Source organism: Mus caroli, chromosome 3 (genome assembly GCF_900094665.2).
Source record: "Mus caroli chromosome 3, CAROLI_EIJ_v1.1, whole genome shotgun sequence".
Classification (NCBI taxonomy): Eukaryota; Metazoa; Chordata; class Mammalia; order Rodentia; family Muridae; genus Mus; species Mus caroli.
In genome coordinates this window covers 126,480,626-126,494,300 of record NC_034572.1, presented here as the reverse complement: position 1 = coordinate 126,494,300, position 13,675 = coordinate 126,480,626, and the positions used below count along the sequence as shown (strand labels likewise).

Genomic DNA, 13,675 nt, shown 5'->3' with positions numbered 1-13,675 from the left:
CATCTTCCCATACTTGAAATGTCTCTTTGGCTGTATTTGATATTTTAGTAACAAAGCTAGTGTCCAGTGCATACTCATTTTAATTTTAGAGTTTCATATCACTCAGATTTGTTGCTTTCCATGTTTCCTACGCTGACTTCATGAAATTCAACCCCCCATATTTTAAATCAAATGTTAAGTTTTACTTTTTAGAATATACAAATGACATCATAACTACAATTCCATTTATCGAATGTAATAAAAGTTAAGAAAATCCCTTCATCATCTAGTAATTTATAATTCTTTCCTCAACCATCCAAAGTCTTATTTTAAACAAAGTGCTCTTTTCTGCTTGGTGTTTATCTGAACAACTATATCTTATTACCCTCAGTTATATTTGCTTTGTTTTAAATAAACATTTTCATGGTCATATTTCAGTTCCCTGATTGTATGATTTTTATGTTGGATACTTTTTCCTGGTAGTTGATACTCAGTGGGGTTCTAATTCTGCCGTTCATTTCTTCTGCTGAGTGCGCTCCTGATTACTTCCTTTCCTGCGGATTTTGTAACAGTGTGAGTTCAGTTTGGTGACACTTTCATCTGTGCTTCTTGGCAGTTTGGGGTTAAGGGCAATCTCACAGAAAGCCTTTCTCGTTCTTCATTAAAGCATCTCCAAATAGAACTGAAGACCATTGTCCTTAGCTTTTCAGCTTGGAGGTCTGTCTGTCTCTCTGTTCTTGTAGCTGAGATCTTCTTCTTTTGTTGTTGTTTGGACTTTTGTATGTGCTTCACAGGATCGCAGCGTTTGAAGGGTTTTGCCTTTATGTGGTTGTGGTTGTCCCAGCTCTGCAGGGACAGTCAAGGACAACCTTCTCCATCTTCCTCTTCCACTGCGGGCCTCTAAGGCAGGCACAGCCTCAGGCAGCCGTGGCGCTAACTCAAGGTTATTGTACCAATTCTCAGGATTTTCCTTACTTTCAGAAGCTCTGAAAGGGAACTTGATTTTTAAATATCATTTAAAGTGGTTTTTTTAGGTGGAATATTTTAGCATAGGTCAAAGATTTATTTCTTCAATTATTTTCTTGTACTTTAATTTTATTTTGCTGCAAAAAATAAGTTTAAAAAATATTTCATTACTTCTCTGAGAATTCCATTCAAGGAGTTTTGATCATATTCAATCCCGTCCTCCAAGTTTTCCCAGATCCCCTCCCCCATGGCCTGCACATTCAACACTGTATTTTTTTAAACCCATCAAAAATAATTTATGCTTCCCAAATATTCTTGGTTGTATAGCCTTCTCCTGGCAGGGGCTGCACACTTAGAGGAAACGGACTCCTCCTCTGTCAACAGCTAAAGTAGTTCCTTGGCTAGGGTGGGACTTGACGCCCAGCTCCTCCCTCCATACCGGGATTTGGTCTTTCTTGGGCTTGCACAAGTCTTGTGCTTCCTGTCACAACTGCTATGAGTTCATATGTGTAGCTGCCCCATCACACATGTGCAAGGAGACACAGTTTTCTCGAAATCATTACTGCCTCTGGCTCTTGCTTTCTTTCCAACCTCTCAGCAATGTGTGAGTCTAGAGAGGAGGAACTGAGGTATTTGTGTTCCATGGGACACATCCCACATTCTCTTATTCTCTGCATTGTGGCCAGTTATGGATTACTACTTAATCGTCTAGTTAGAAGAGACAGATGTAGTTTTATAAAGGGTCAAATGAGAGTAGTTGAACAGGAAGGTTAAACTGGGTGGAGGAGGAGAAAGCAGAGGTGCAGAGAATAAGAGAATGCAGAATGCTCAGCCCCGTGGAACAGGTGCACCTGATGTTCACATGATCAGAAGAGGATACCAGATCCCTCGCACAGTTGTCAACTGCCGTATGTGTGCTGGGATCTGAACCTGGGTCCTCTGTAAGAGCAGCAAGCTCTTACATGTATGTATATATACCACATACATACACGCAGGCAAAACACATAAAATCAATCTTAAAAATTAAATTAAAACAAAGGCCAGAGCCAGGAATGTATTCTTCCCATTGGGAGTTGTTAGCTAGTGAGATCTCAGACCCAAAACATGACAACCTATTGCCAATGCTATTGATTACAGTCCAGAACTTGACAGTAAGACTCTGTTGCTGAGACACTGCATACTTGAGTCACAAAATATGGAGACATGGAGCTATTGCTGTCCTAGAAACCTCATTCCTATTTGCATCCTTTGTATTGGGTCGCCAGGTTTTTATAAATACTGTAAAAAATATGAAGATTGCACAGCAGATGACAGTGGGTTACTCAGAAACCAGTCGTTGACTAGTGCCTACAAAGGTTTCACTCTTGTCTGCTATCTTAGCTACGATGCTTTCTACTTCATTGATTGAACTATATAACAAGTTGATGGCTACTGTAAGAACTACTCTATTGTATGTCTTACTAACAAAGGCTGTGTTCATCCTTAGAGTCAGTTCTCAGCCTCTCCAATCTACCGCTCTCTACTCTAACCTGTTTTTCTCCTTATATCTTGCACCATCACCTTTAGATTTCACTTTTAAATCTGTGTTAATTATCTCTTTATCCTCAGTTTTACTTTTCAACCAGTATAAATACCAGTATAAAATTTTCATTATTTCTTACCTATTCAAATCTATCCATCCTTTAAGAATCAATTCATATTCTACTTCATTTATTAAGCCGTGTTTCATGGAGTTACCAGCCTGGATTCAAAACCTGGTTGGGCAACCGCTTGCCTAGGTGGCCTGTGGCCAGAGGGTCAACTTCCCTGTACTTTTGTTGCTTCAGTTGCAGCTGTAAAGGCATGATAATGAGAGTGACTTTTAGGATTATTTCTGCATCCAGTGAATTAATATGCAAAGTACTCAATAAATGCCTAAGAAAATTGTAAATGGTAAATGTTAGCTAATATAGTAGTTGGAATGAATCACTCCCCAGTGTTTTTTTAATTTTAATACTATGTGTGTATTGTGATGTTTGTGTTTCAGTGTGCATTCCACAGTGTGTGACATATGGTACATATATCACGTGTCATAGGGCAGATATCTTAAGTTGCTTCTCTTCTACCTTTCTGAGCCAAGGGATTGAACTCAGGCTTTCACACAAGGTCCTTTACCTGCTGAGTCATCTCGTTAGTCCTACCATTGGTACTGAGTGTGTGTGTGTGCGTGTGTGTGTGTGTGTACACATACATGTAAAGGGTGTTCTCCTCAATTGCTCTCCACAATTATATCATTTTCTGCTGTCAGATTTCTCACTGAACCTGGAGCTCATCCACTTGGCTAGGATGGCTGGCTGGGGAGCTCCAGGGATCTCTGCTTTCACTCCGTTCAGTGCTAGAGTTGCAGATGTGTGCCAACACACCTGGCTTTTACATAGGTGCTAGAAGTCTGAATTCATCTCCCCATGTTTGCTTGATAAGTACTTTACAAGCTGAGCTATTTCCCAACCCCATCCCCAGTGCTTTAACTTTAACTCTGGTTTTTGTATCATGCTTCTTGTCCATTATAATTACTCACATGCATACTTGTTCTTCTCAAACACACTATTAGTGTTTGAGACTGTAAGTCCTTTGGATAGGCATGCAGCAATTTTATTAAACTGAATACATTTAAACTACAGTTCTTTTTCTGTAGACCTCAATTCTCCCTAAACATAGGAGAATAATTGAAATTATTTAGTTTAAAGAAAAGAGAAGTAAAGATTGATGTGTTTTTTTTAAACCCTGGAATATATTTTGACTCATTCTGCTTTACACCTAAATATGTAGCTAATCCCAGGAACATTCTGATACACAGCTTTACTGCAGTTACTAAAACAGGGTACTTCACTCAGCATATATATTATCGTCTAACCTATAGTCTCTGGAAGTGGCATGTCTAATTTTATGTCTCTTTAGTCTAATAATAATCTGTAGGTTGTTTTCCATCACAGTGTGTTTTCTGAGTAGCTGTGGCTAACCCCCCGACTGTCTGGATTTGGATTTCTCTGCTGTTTGCTCAGAATAATCAGCTCCCAATGTTCTCATTACATTTGTTCATTTGCTCAGTTCTGTAACGTAAAAACAAACTTTAGAATTACTTTAACTACATTTATATGAAACTTTTGCCTGACTTGACATCCGTATAGTTTATAGTCTCTATGAACTTAGGCTGTGTCATCAGACTTCTCATGAAGGTCATTATAATCTTTACAAGAGAAATTCTGTTTTAAAATGTTTTTTTAATCATGTCTTTTGACTTGGTGAAAATTTCAGTAGTCAGCCAACAACCTCATACTACAGCATAGTTCAAGCAATTACATACTCTATTAGTATAGAGTGATACTATGTAATTTCCTACTCTTTATGATAAACTAGAATAAGGATTGTTTGAGCCTGAGAACTTAAGCCCAGAATCATCTACTATTCTTTCCTTATGAATGTTTCTGAGTTCAAACATGGGAATGGATTTTTAGTCTTTTTCTTAAAACCTAGAACAAAGGTTTCCTATGCCACCTGTTCTCCAAACTCCTTGCTTTTGTAGCTTTCTCTAGTCTACAGTAGTTCTTAGATGGATCAGTCCTCTATTACAAGTAGCTATTAACTCCAGAAAATTTTATCAGCCGTTGGAGAGAAGAGACCCGAAAGTATTACTTGAAAGATGATAAAGGTAACAACCTGTTTCATCCCATCCCTTCCCTCCTGCTTCGTGCCTTCTGTCTCCTGCCCTCCTACTGAATATGCTAGGCAAGTATTTCTTGCCTCAAGCCACATCCAGATCTTGCTATCAAGATATTTGAAATCCGTATTTATATATGTTAATTATAGGAGACTAAAGTTTTTAATTTGAAAGCTTATTATGGTGATGATGATCATGTAAGTAAACACTCAGTTTTTCTGCATTTGTTTTCTGTAGAGTAGTCGGGGCATAAAGAAGGAATTGACATATGATATAAACTAGTTAAAATAGTCCTCAATATAAGGTCATGGCTCTTATCCTCTACAGATCAGCTGGATCATACCCCACCAGAGCCTCGTATGCACCAGCAGGCACTCTGCCACAGAGCAGCACCCCTAACCCCATGCTGTTTCTTTCATATAGCACAAGGAATTTGGTTAATCAAGGGGAAACTGTGGACAGTGCCTTCAGGAGAAGATAAGAGCTGAAGTGAGGATGGAGGCCCAGAAGGAGTCTTTCTCTGGGTCGATGAGGCTCTACTGTATGGAAATGCATTCATATATTATTCCAAATACTTGGACATATCCTAACCAATTTGACTATTCTTGTCAGAAAGTAGGGAGTTCCAAAAGTTTATGTTAATAAAAGTTTCCGACCACACAGGTCAGTAGTGTCTTTCCTCAGAGATTGCCTATCATAAAATCTTGTTCTAGGCTCTTTAGGGAGGGTGCACGGGTGTTTTTTAGTGGTAACCCTTGCTTCTCACTCTAGGACATCCACCTGCATTATTTGGAAGGTTGTTAAAACAGATTGCTACTTCAGTGTTCCCCATGCAGGTCACGGGAAGAGTGTTTATATTGGCTTTCTGAGATGTATATGGCTGTTGCTTCATTGTGTGTAGTGATAACGTGGAGGAAGATGTCACAATACAAGGCTGCTTCAGTAATGGACAGCATCAGAACTTTGTAAAAACTTTGCAACTTAATTCTTTTTCCATTTTGATCATGGGGTAAGCCAGATGTAATACCTGTGTACACCTCTTAGCACATGCCAACTATGGAAATTTACTGGAGGGCAGTTCCACTAGAAAATATAAACTCCTGATATAGCAGTCTTGTGTGAGGCTATGCCAGTGCCTGGCAAATACAGAAGTGGATGCTCACAGTCATCTATTGGATGGAACACAGGGCCCCTAGTGGAGGAGCTAGAGAAAGTACCCAAGGAGCTGAAGGGGTCTGCAACTCTCTAGGTGGAACAACAATATGAACTAACCAGTACCCACAGAACTCATGTCTCTAGCTGCATATGTGGCAGAAGATGGCCTAGTCGGCCATTAGTGGGAAGAGAGGCCCCTTGGTCTAGCAAACTTTATATGCCCCAGTACAGGGGAATGCCAGGCCAAGAAGTAGGAGTGGGTGGGTAGGGGAGCGGGGGGCGGGGGGGGGGCGGTGTAGGGGACTTTCAGGATAGCATTTGAAATGTAAATGAAGACAATATCTAATAAAAAGTATTAGAAAAAAAAGAAAATATAAACTGGGACAGAAGTCTCCTAATAGCATAATGAAAATAATTGTCTTTCAACAATCTTTTTTCTGAGATACTAGTGTATTTTTTCTACTTTGCCATGCTAGGTATGCTCTAATATATATATATATATGTGTGTGTGTGTGTGTGTGTGTGTGTGTGTGCGTGTGTATAATTTTATATATAATTATATAATTTTCTTTTAAGATGATTGTCAGTGTCAGAAGGTTAAAAAATTTTTCCTTGACATTTTTGTTTATAACTTAATACCTTTAAATTGTAATGCTGTTATATCTCAAACTTTTTGGTATTTAAAAAACTACCTGGGGATCCATCCCATAATCAGCCTCCAAACGCTGACACCATTGCATACACTAGCAAGATTTTGCTGAAAGGACCCAGATATAGCTGTCTCTTGTGAGGCTATGCCGGGGCCTAGCAAACACAGAAGTGGATGCTCACAGTCAGCTATTAGATGGATCACAGGGCCCCCAATGGAGGAGCTAGAGAAAGTACCCAAGGAGCTGAAGGGGTCTGCAACTCTCTAGGTGGAACAACAATATGAACTAACCAGTACCCACAGAACTCATGTCTCTAGCTGCATATTTATCAGAGCATGGCCTGGATGGCCCTCAGTGGAAAGAGAGGCCCATTGGTCTTGCAAACTTTATATTCCTCAGTACAGGGGAACGCCAGGGCCAAGAAGTGGGAGTGGGTGGGTAGGGGAGTGGGTGGGTAGGGAAGTGGGGGGGATGGTATGGGGGACTTTTGGGATAGCATTGGAAATGTAAATGAAGAAAATACCTAATTAAAAAAAAATAAAAACACACCAAGAAAATGAGATCAAAGTTGGTCTTTTTGTTGTTGTTGTTTTTACTGGGAAAAATTTCCCTAGCATAAATGGATTTTTCTTTTTTCTGTTATACTTAACTGAGAAAATTTAAAAAATAAAATAAAATCTGGACAGATTTAATTCAGAACTCTCCAAATGAGCTACTGTTTTCTCTTTTGTTCAGAATAAAGTTCTCAATAAACACTTAACTTTATCGTATTATGTGAAGTTAAGTGCCTCAAAAATTGTAATAAACACAAAACTATCATGAAATCATTTAGAAGATCAGATTTCAATGAAGAGGGTTTTTATTTGTCTACCTGTATTCTTGACTCAGCCAGAGAACACTGATAAACATCGCTAATAGGGAGATAAAATGTTGTAGTCACCCTGGAAAATGCTTTGATAATTTCTTTTTAAAAATTAATTAACTAATTTTATTTTTTAAATTTTGTATAATGTATTTTGATCATATTCTTTTCACTCCACAACTCATCCCAGGTCCTCCCCACCTCCTTATGCATACAGCTGTATGTTTTTTCTCTCTCAAAAAGAAAAAGGAAAAAACAAAACAAATCAATAGGAAAAAATGCCATGCCGAACTAGCAAAATACAAAGCACACAAAAGAGAGTCCACTTGGCCACTCTTCCCGGTCAGAGGGCCTACCCTGGAGTCTGGTTGGTTTATCCAGTGCCGCTCCTCTGGAGAACACCGACGTTTCTTCTCTCAGCATCTATCAGTTGTGCATAGCTTCTCGGTAAGGAATGGGACGTTGTGCTCATTTTAACTTCTCTGGGCTGGGACTTTGTCTTCTCTGGAATTTGTGCAGGTCTTACGTGGTCTGTCAGAGTCTCTGATACTCCTGTGTGTATCAGCCCTGTTGTACATGCAGGATGCTCTTTCTTTGGAGTCATCCACTACCTCTGCTGTTCCCGTCCTCCCTCCTGTACTGTAGACATCCCTGAGCTTTGATCGGAGGGGCTTGATAAAGATACCCTGTTCAATACTGAGTACTCTAAACTCTTATACTTTGTGAACATTCCCACTCCTGGGTTTCTCCCTCAAACCCAGGGTTGTCAGGTTACTATTGGCCATATAACAGTGCCAGGTATAGGTTATCCGTGGAGTAGGCCTTAAATTAAAGCAAAAAGCAGTTGGTTATTCTCATAATTGATGACCACTATTGACCAGTGTATCTCAGAGGGTTTGTAGCTAAGAGAAGTTTAAGTCAGAGGGTTTGTAGCTAAGAGAAGTGATTTTCTCTCTTCAGTAGCATTAGGGATACTTATAGGAATCCTAGTCAATATGGTTGATGCTTCTAGGCTGAGCACCATCTCAATTTCTCCATGTTTGAGGGCATAACTAAGTGTTGTGTTGAGCAATGGAGCCTTGCTGTCTGATTATGGAGGGCAACCTGTAGTTCAGCAATAGCTTGTGGTGTTTGGGGGAAGGGGTTATGGACCCCTCTAGTCAATGACTCAATAAGCTGTAATCTGGAACGGGTTTTACTTGGTTCTGTAAGTTGTCTGTCTAGTTGGATCTCTTGTCTCTCCCATTACATGGTGACTCCATTTAAGTTTCTTTCATATATTTTAGGAAGCTTCTATAGTAGTGTGTTTCAGTCTGTCTTTTCAAAAGGCCTTTAGTGTAGATAAGCGAGTATTTTATGTAGTAGGATGTTGAGTTCTTTAGGTATATGTCCAAGAGTGTTATACTGGATCTGGTGGTAGATTGATTTCCATAGTGGACTTACAAGTTTGCACTCCAGCTGGCAGTGAATGTATGTTTCCTTTTCCCTTCATCCTTGCCAGCTTCTTATGTTACGTATTTTGTTAATGTTGGCCATTCTGACTAGGGTAAGATGAAATCTCAATATAGTTTTAATTTGAATTTCCATGACAGCTTAGAGTATTAAACATTTTTAAAGTGTTTCTGGCCATTTGTGTTTCATCTTTTGAGAACTCTCCATTTAATTATCGACTGCATTTATTATTGTGTTACATATATTCTTGGTGTTCAACTTTCTTTAGGTTCTTTGTATATTTTAGGGTTTTCCTGTCCCATTGAATTCAAGTGTGTTCCCATTTTCTCTTTATCAGACTCATGGTGTCTGGTTTTATGAAGTCCTCAATCCACTTGGAATTGAAGTTTTGTACATGACATTCAATACAGATCTATTTTCATGGTGTCTCTTAAGTTTGAGTATGTTGTATTTTCATTCAGTTCTAAAATTAATTTCTGTTTTGACTCAATTTTCATTCAGTAGGGAGTTATTCAGTGTCTCCAGCACTCTGCACAGTTTAAATACACATAGTGTATGGCTCATGTTATTTTATTTAACTTTACTTTATTTTTTGAGACAAGATCTCACTGTGTAGCCTTGGCTAGGTTAGAACCTCTGTGAGCTGAGGCTGGCTTGGGATTCACAGAGATCCATCTGCCTCTGCCTCTCAAGTGCTGTGATTAAAGGTATGGGCCTTTAATCTTTAAACCTTGCTATGGCTCAGTTTTTCTATCTTCTGTATTTTTGTTTTTATTTTTCTGTTTGTAAATTATGAGATGAGATTTTCTTCTTTTCCTTTTTAAAGGTGTATTAAATGTGGTATGTGATCAAAGAGTAAAAAAATAAACGTGTGTGTTTTCTCCTGATGTAGATGGATGTGTTAGAACTCTTTCCAGTGTTGTTCCACGTTCTTCTGTCTTCTAGGGATAGCCCTCGAGAACCCTTTTTGTAGGTCTTCACAAATGGAGACTATTATGACTTATTTCCCAGAAAAGTTTTTAACAGCCAGTGTTTAGATTTGATGACATTAGATGTTTAAAAAGTAGTATTTGATATGAGGAAATATCTACATGATTATACAAGTTCATCTGGTTTATTTCTATTAAGACAAGTGTACAATGACTACAATTAAGACAATGTACTACTGAACAGTGAAGGTGATTTGGATCATTTGTTACTTCACTAGGCAGTATGTTATGAATTCATTGATAAAGAATTCAGATTACAAAGTCAAAGATGAAGACTGTTAGTAATATTTTGCAAAGGTTGTATTCCATCAAAAAATTAAAGTAGGCTTTACACGAGTGAGGAAATTCTGGTTTCTGAAACCCAGCACTGTTCAAGGCTTCTGACCCCTCCTCAGTTAGTGCTCAACTGCAGCTGTGAAGGAAACTGTCAACCAGAGACCTTCCTGGGACATCTGAGCATCTTCTGGTCAGACTGTGTGACAGTAGCATGTGTCTTTTCTTAGGGTCAAAGATACATGTGCACTTCAAGAAACTCGCTTGTACTAAAAGGTTTGTTTGTTTTGCTTTGTTTTGTTTTTACTTTTTTACTAGCTTCCTATCATCACAGGTAATTGGGCCATAGTTACCAGGCTTTGATGTTTTATAATGGGGCACCTTTTGCTGGAAATTCATAAATATTGAAAAAGGTAAATTGGTTTTAATGGTGTTTAAGTTACTGTGTTGGCATAATGAAAAATGGGAAAAACTTTCTGTTCTAAACCAAAGATAATTGCAATAAAGTGTTTGTTTACAGCCACCAACATCACTCCATTGAAGATAAAAGAACTGGCTGCAGAAAATATTGGCAAATGTATATGTCTACTCTACATACTTTTCCAGAAAGCTCTGAAAGACTTCTGATCCTAATTAACAAAGCTAATTCTATTTTAAGTATTATCTCACATAATTTACTCTTAAATTTCTTTACATAATTTTTAAACATTTCACAGTAAATAACATAGTTTTTAAACTTAAAACATCTTAATATGGTTGAATGTTCAAGGATTATTTTGTATATCTAAGGGTCATAATTATATTTGGAGATGAGCCCATTAATAATGAGTGTTGTTACTTTCCTGCTTGTAAAAAGTAATGATCATTAGGTCTTTCAGTTAAATTGGCATGCTCCGTGCTATTCCAGACCACTATTATAAAGTGAGCTCTATTGCACAATGAACTGTTCTCTTCTGTGCTTTAAACCACTTCCTCTCAGTACCCGAACTCATTCATTATTTTTTACTTAATTAGGCCAGCCTCCCATTGCAAAGAAAGGAAATTTGGCTAAGAGCTATGCAAACATAACATCTCACAAGCATTGAAGCAATGTAGTTGTCTAAGAAAAATATCCTTAAGCATAGGATAGAAATGTAGTTATAATTAGAAAGTTGTATTGAATGGCATATATACACAATACTAGTAATGAACCCTATAGTACATATGGATATGAACTTTATAAACTTATTTGTAGGGAAATTGTTTTTATGTGAAAACATACTCATGTTTGTGATTTGACCACATTCTTTATACATAAATGCAAAATTTTATGTGTTTTCTAGGCATAAGTAGACATGTTACATATGATCATACAGACTGCGTTTCAGAATTAATTCCTAGGATACTCCTTTATCTTAAAGAGAAGTTATTTGGGCTGGAGAGAGATGGCTCAGAGGTTAAGGTCACTGGCTGCTCCTCCAAAAGTCCTGAGTTCAATTCCCAGCAACCACATGGTGGCTCACAGCCACCTATAATGAGATCTGGTGCTTTCTTCTGGCTTGCAAGCATACATGCAGGCAGCATGCTGTATACATAATTAATAAATAAATAAATAAATAAATAAATAAATAAATAAATAAAATTTTTTATAAAGAAGAAAAAAAGGAAACTTCATTGTTTACAAAAAGTTTTTTTTAAAACTTTACTCTGGCATATTGTTAAGATAAAATGGAAGAATTTTTGTGGCAGTATGCACATTTAACAAACTAAACATTAAAGGTATTTAATGGTTAGAGGTTCCATGGGGCTATATTCATAATTTCTCATTCTCTCTCTCTCTCTCTCTCTCTCTCTCTCTCTCACACACACACACACACACACCACTCCTTATGGACTATTAATCTGACCACTTAGCATTTCAAAAAGATCTTAGAGGAGCTGTGGGAGTGGGCAGAGACCATAGCTCTTCAGATGACAGAGAATCCTGTCCAGGAGTTCATGCACTAAGCCCTCAGAGCAGAGAGTAGGTCTCATTGAAGTGGCAAGCTGAAGACAGCTGGCAGAAACACTGTGTAAATTCAGAGGCACGAGAGATGTTAGACGTCACCAGCAATGAGGAAGTCAGAACTGATGGAGAGGTTAAGTAACTAACACTTGTTATGTGACACACAAAACGACACATGTCTGTCAATCAACTGAATGAGGACCCGAGGTCTCCACACACTGTGCTTCCTAATACAGTCCCCACTTACAGATGCAGACCTCCAGCTGTGAAGCTACAGTAAACTGTATTGCTGCTGCCCAAATAACACTAAAATTTAGTAACGTAGGGAAAGGAAGTCTAATGATAGCATTAGAATGTTTGGAAGAACAGTTCATTTCCATAAGCTACTTAAGTTCATACAAAACTTTCTCTGAAAGTTACTTTTAGTAATCATACTCGTTCTTGATGATCATGGCTAATTCCATGATCTCACTGTGTTCATGAAATGCTAAAGGGGGGGGGGGGNGGGAAGAAGGTTCAGGGAAAGAAGCTGTAATAACCTCCAATTACTGAAGCCTTTGCTTAAAAGGCTTGAAATTTGGAATAATTTGATCAAAAGTATGTAAAATGAATCTATTAAGAATTTCTCATTTCTGAGACACATTTAGATCTCTGTTTCTGGCATATGGTTACTTCAGATAATTTACTGTTTTCCAGCATTGTTCTTACAGTTCTGTGAATATTAGCAGATCATACTATATCAAGTAAATTCCAAATTGTTGATTGTACCTATGTTATAAGTGGCGAGGACTAGAGATTGTGGAGTATCGCTTGGCACGGCTCATGTTCTGGAAATACTTAGTTATAGTGCTTGCTCTACAAGTTTATGTATTTTTTCAAATAAATGGTCTCCTTTATTTGTAGGTCTCCCTTCCTTCCGTACAGCTTATATTACTAGCAATAGTAAGTAAACCATTAAACCAAAATAGCTCTATGTATGTAGGGTCCATGTTGGATGGTTAGTTGGTTGTTGGTTCTTTGGTTTTTGAGATGGTGTCTCACTATACTGCACTGACTAACCTGAAGTCACTATGTAGACCAGGCTGGCCTCAAACTTGCAGTGATCCTACCTCTGAGTGCTGGAATTAAAGGCCTGTGCTGTACCACTTAACCTTTAAACTCTTGCTATGTTAGTGGGTTTGTGTGTGTGTGTGTGTGTGTGCAGGCCTGTATATGAATGCACATGCTTGTTTCCAGGCGTAGAAATGATTGCTACTACTTGAGCTTCTGTGTGCACCTGTGAACCCTTTGTAACGTGTAAAGGCTTGATTCTGTCCTGCTGCACTTAGGTCTCCAGTTACTCTTAACTTCTCAATGCCGTACACAGTGGTACCATGAAAACGTGATTCTTCTATGTGTTGGTAGTTCCTCAGTAGGGTCAAATGCAAATATTTTTGCTTGTACATAATACATATTGATTTTTAAAGCAATTCTGCAAATTTAGCTTTACCATAACACGTGTCCAAGGGCTTTTGCTTTATACCACTTTCAGTGGCATTAACTCACAGGATTAAAAAGAGGAAAGGACCATTGCATACACTAGCAAGATTTTGCTGAAAGGACCCTGATATAGCTGTCTCTTGTGAGACTATGCCAGGGCCTGGCAAACACAGAAGTGGATGCTCACAG

At 38.3% G+C, this 13,675-nt stretch overlaps 1 protein-coding gene across 5 annotated transcripts in view; it reads left to right on the top strand.

The window, feature by feature from the left end:
• Nucleotides 1-13,675, top strand: part of Gstcd (glutathione S-transferase C-terminal domain containing) — a 103,500-nt gene that overhangs the window by 23,335 nt on the left and 66,490 nt on the right. The window lies entirely within an intron of this gene.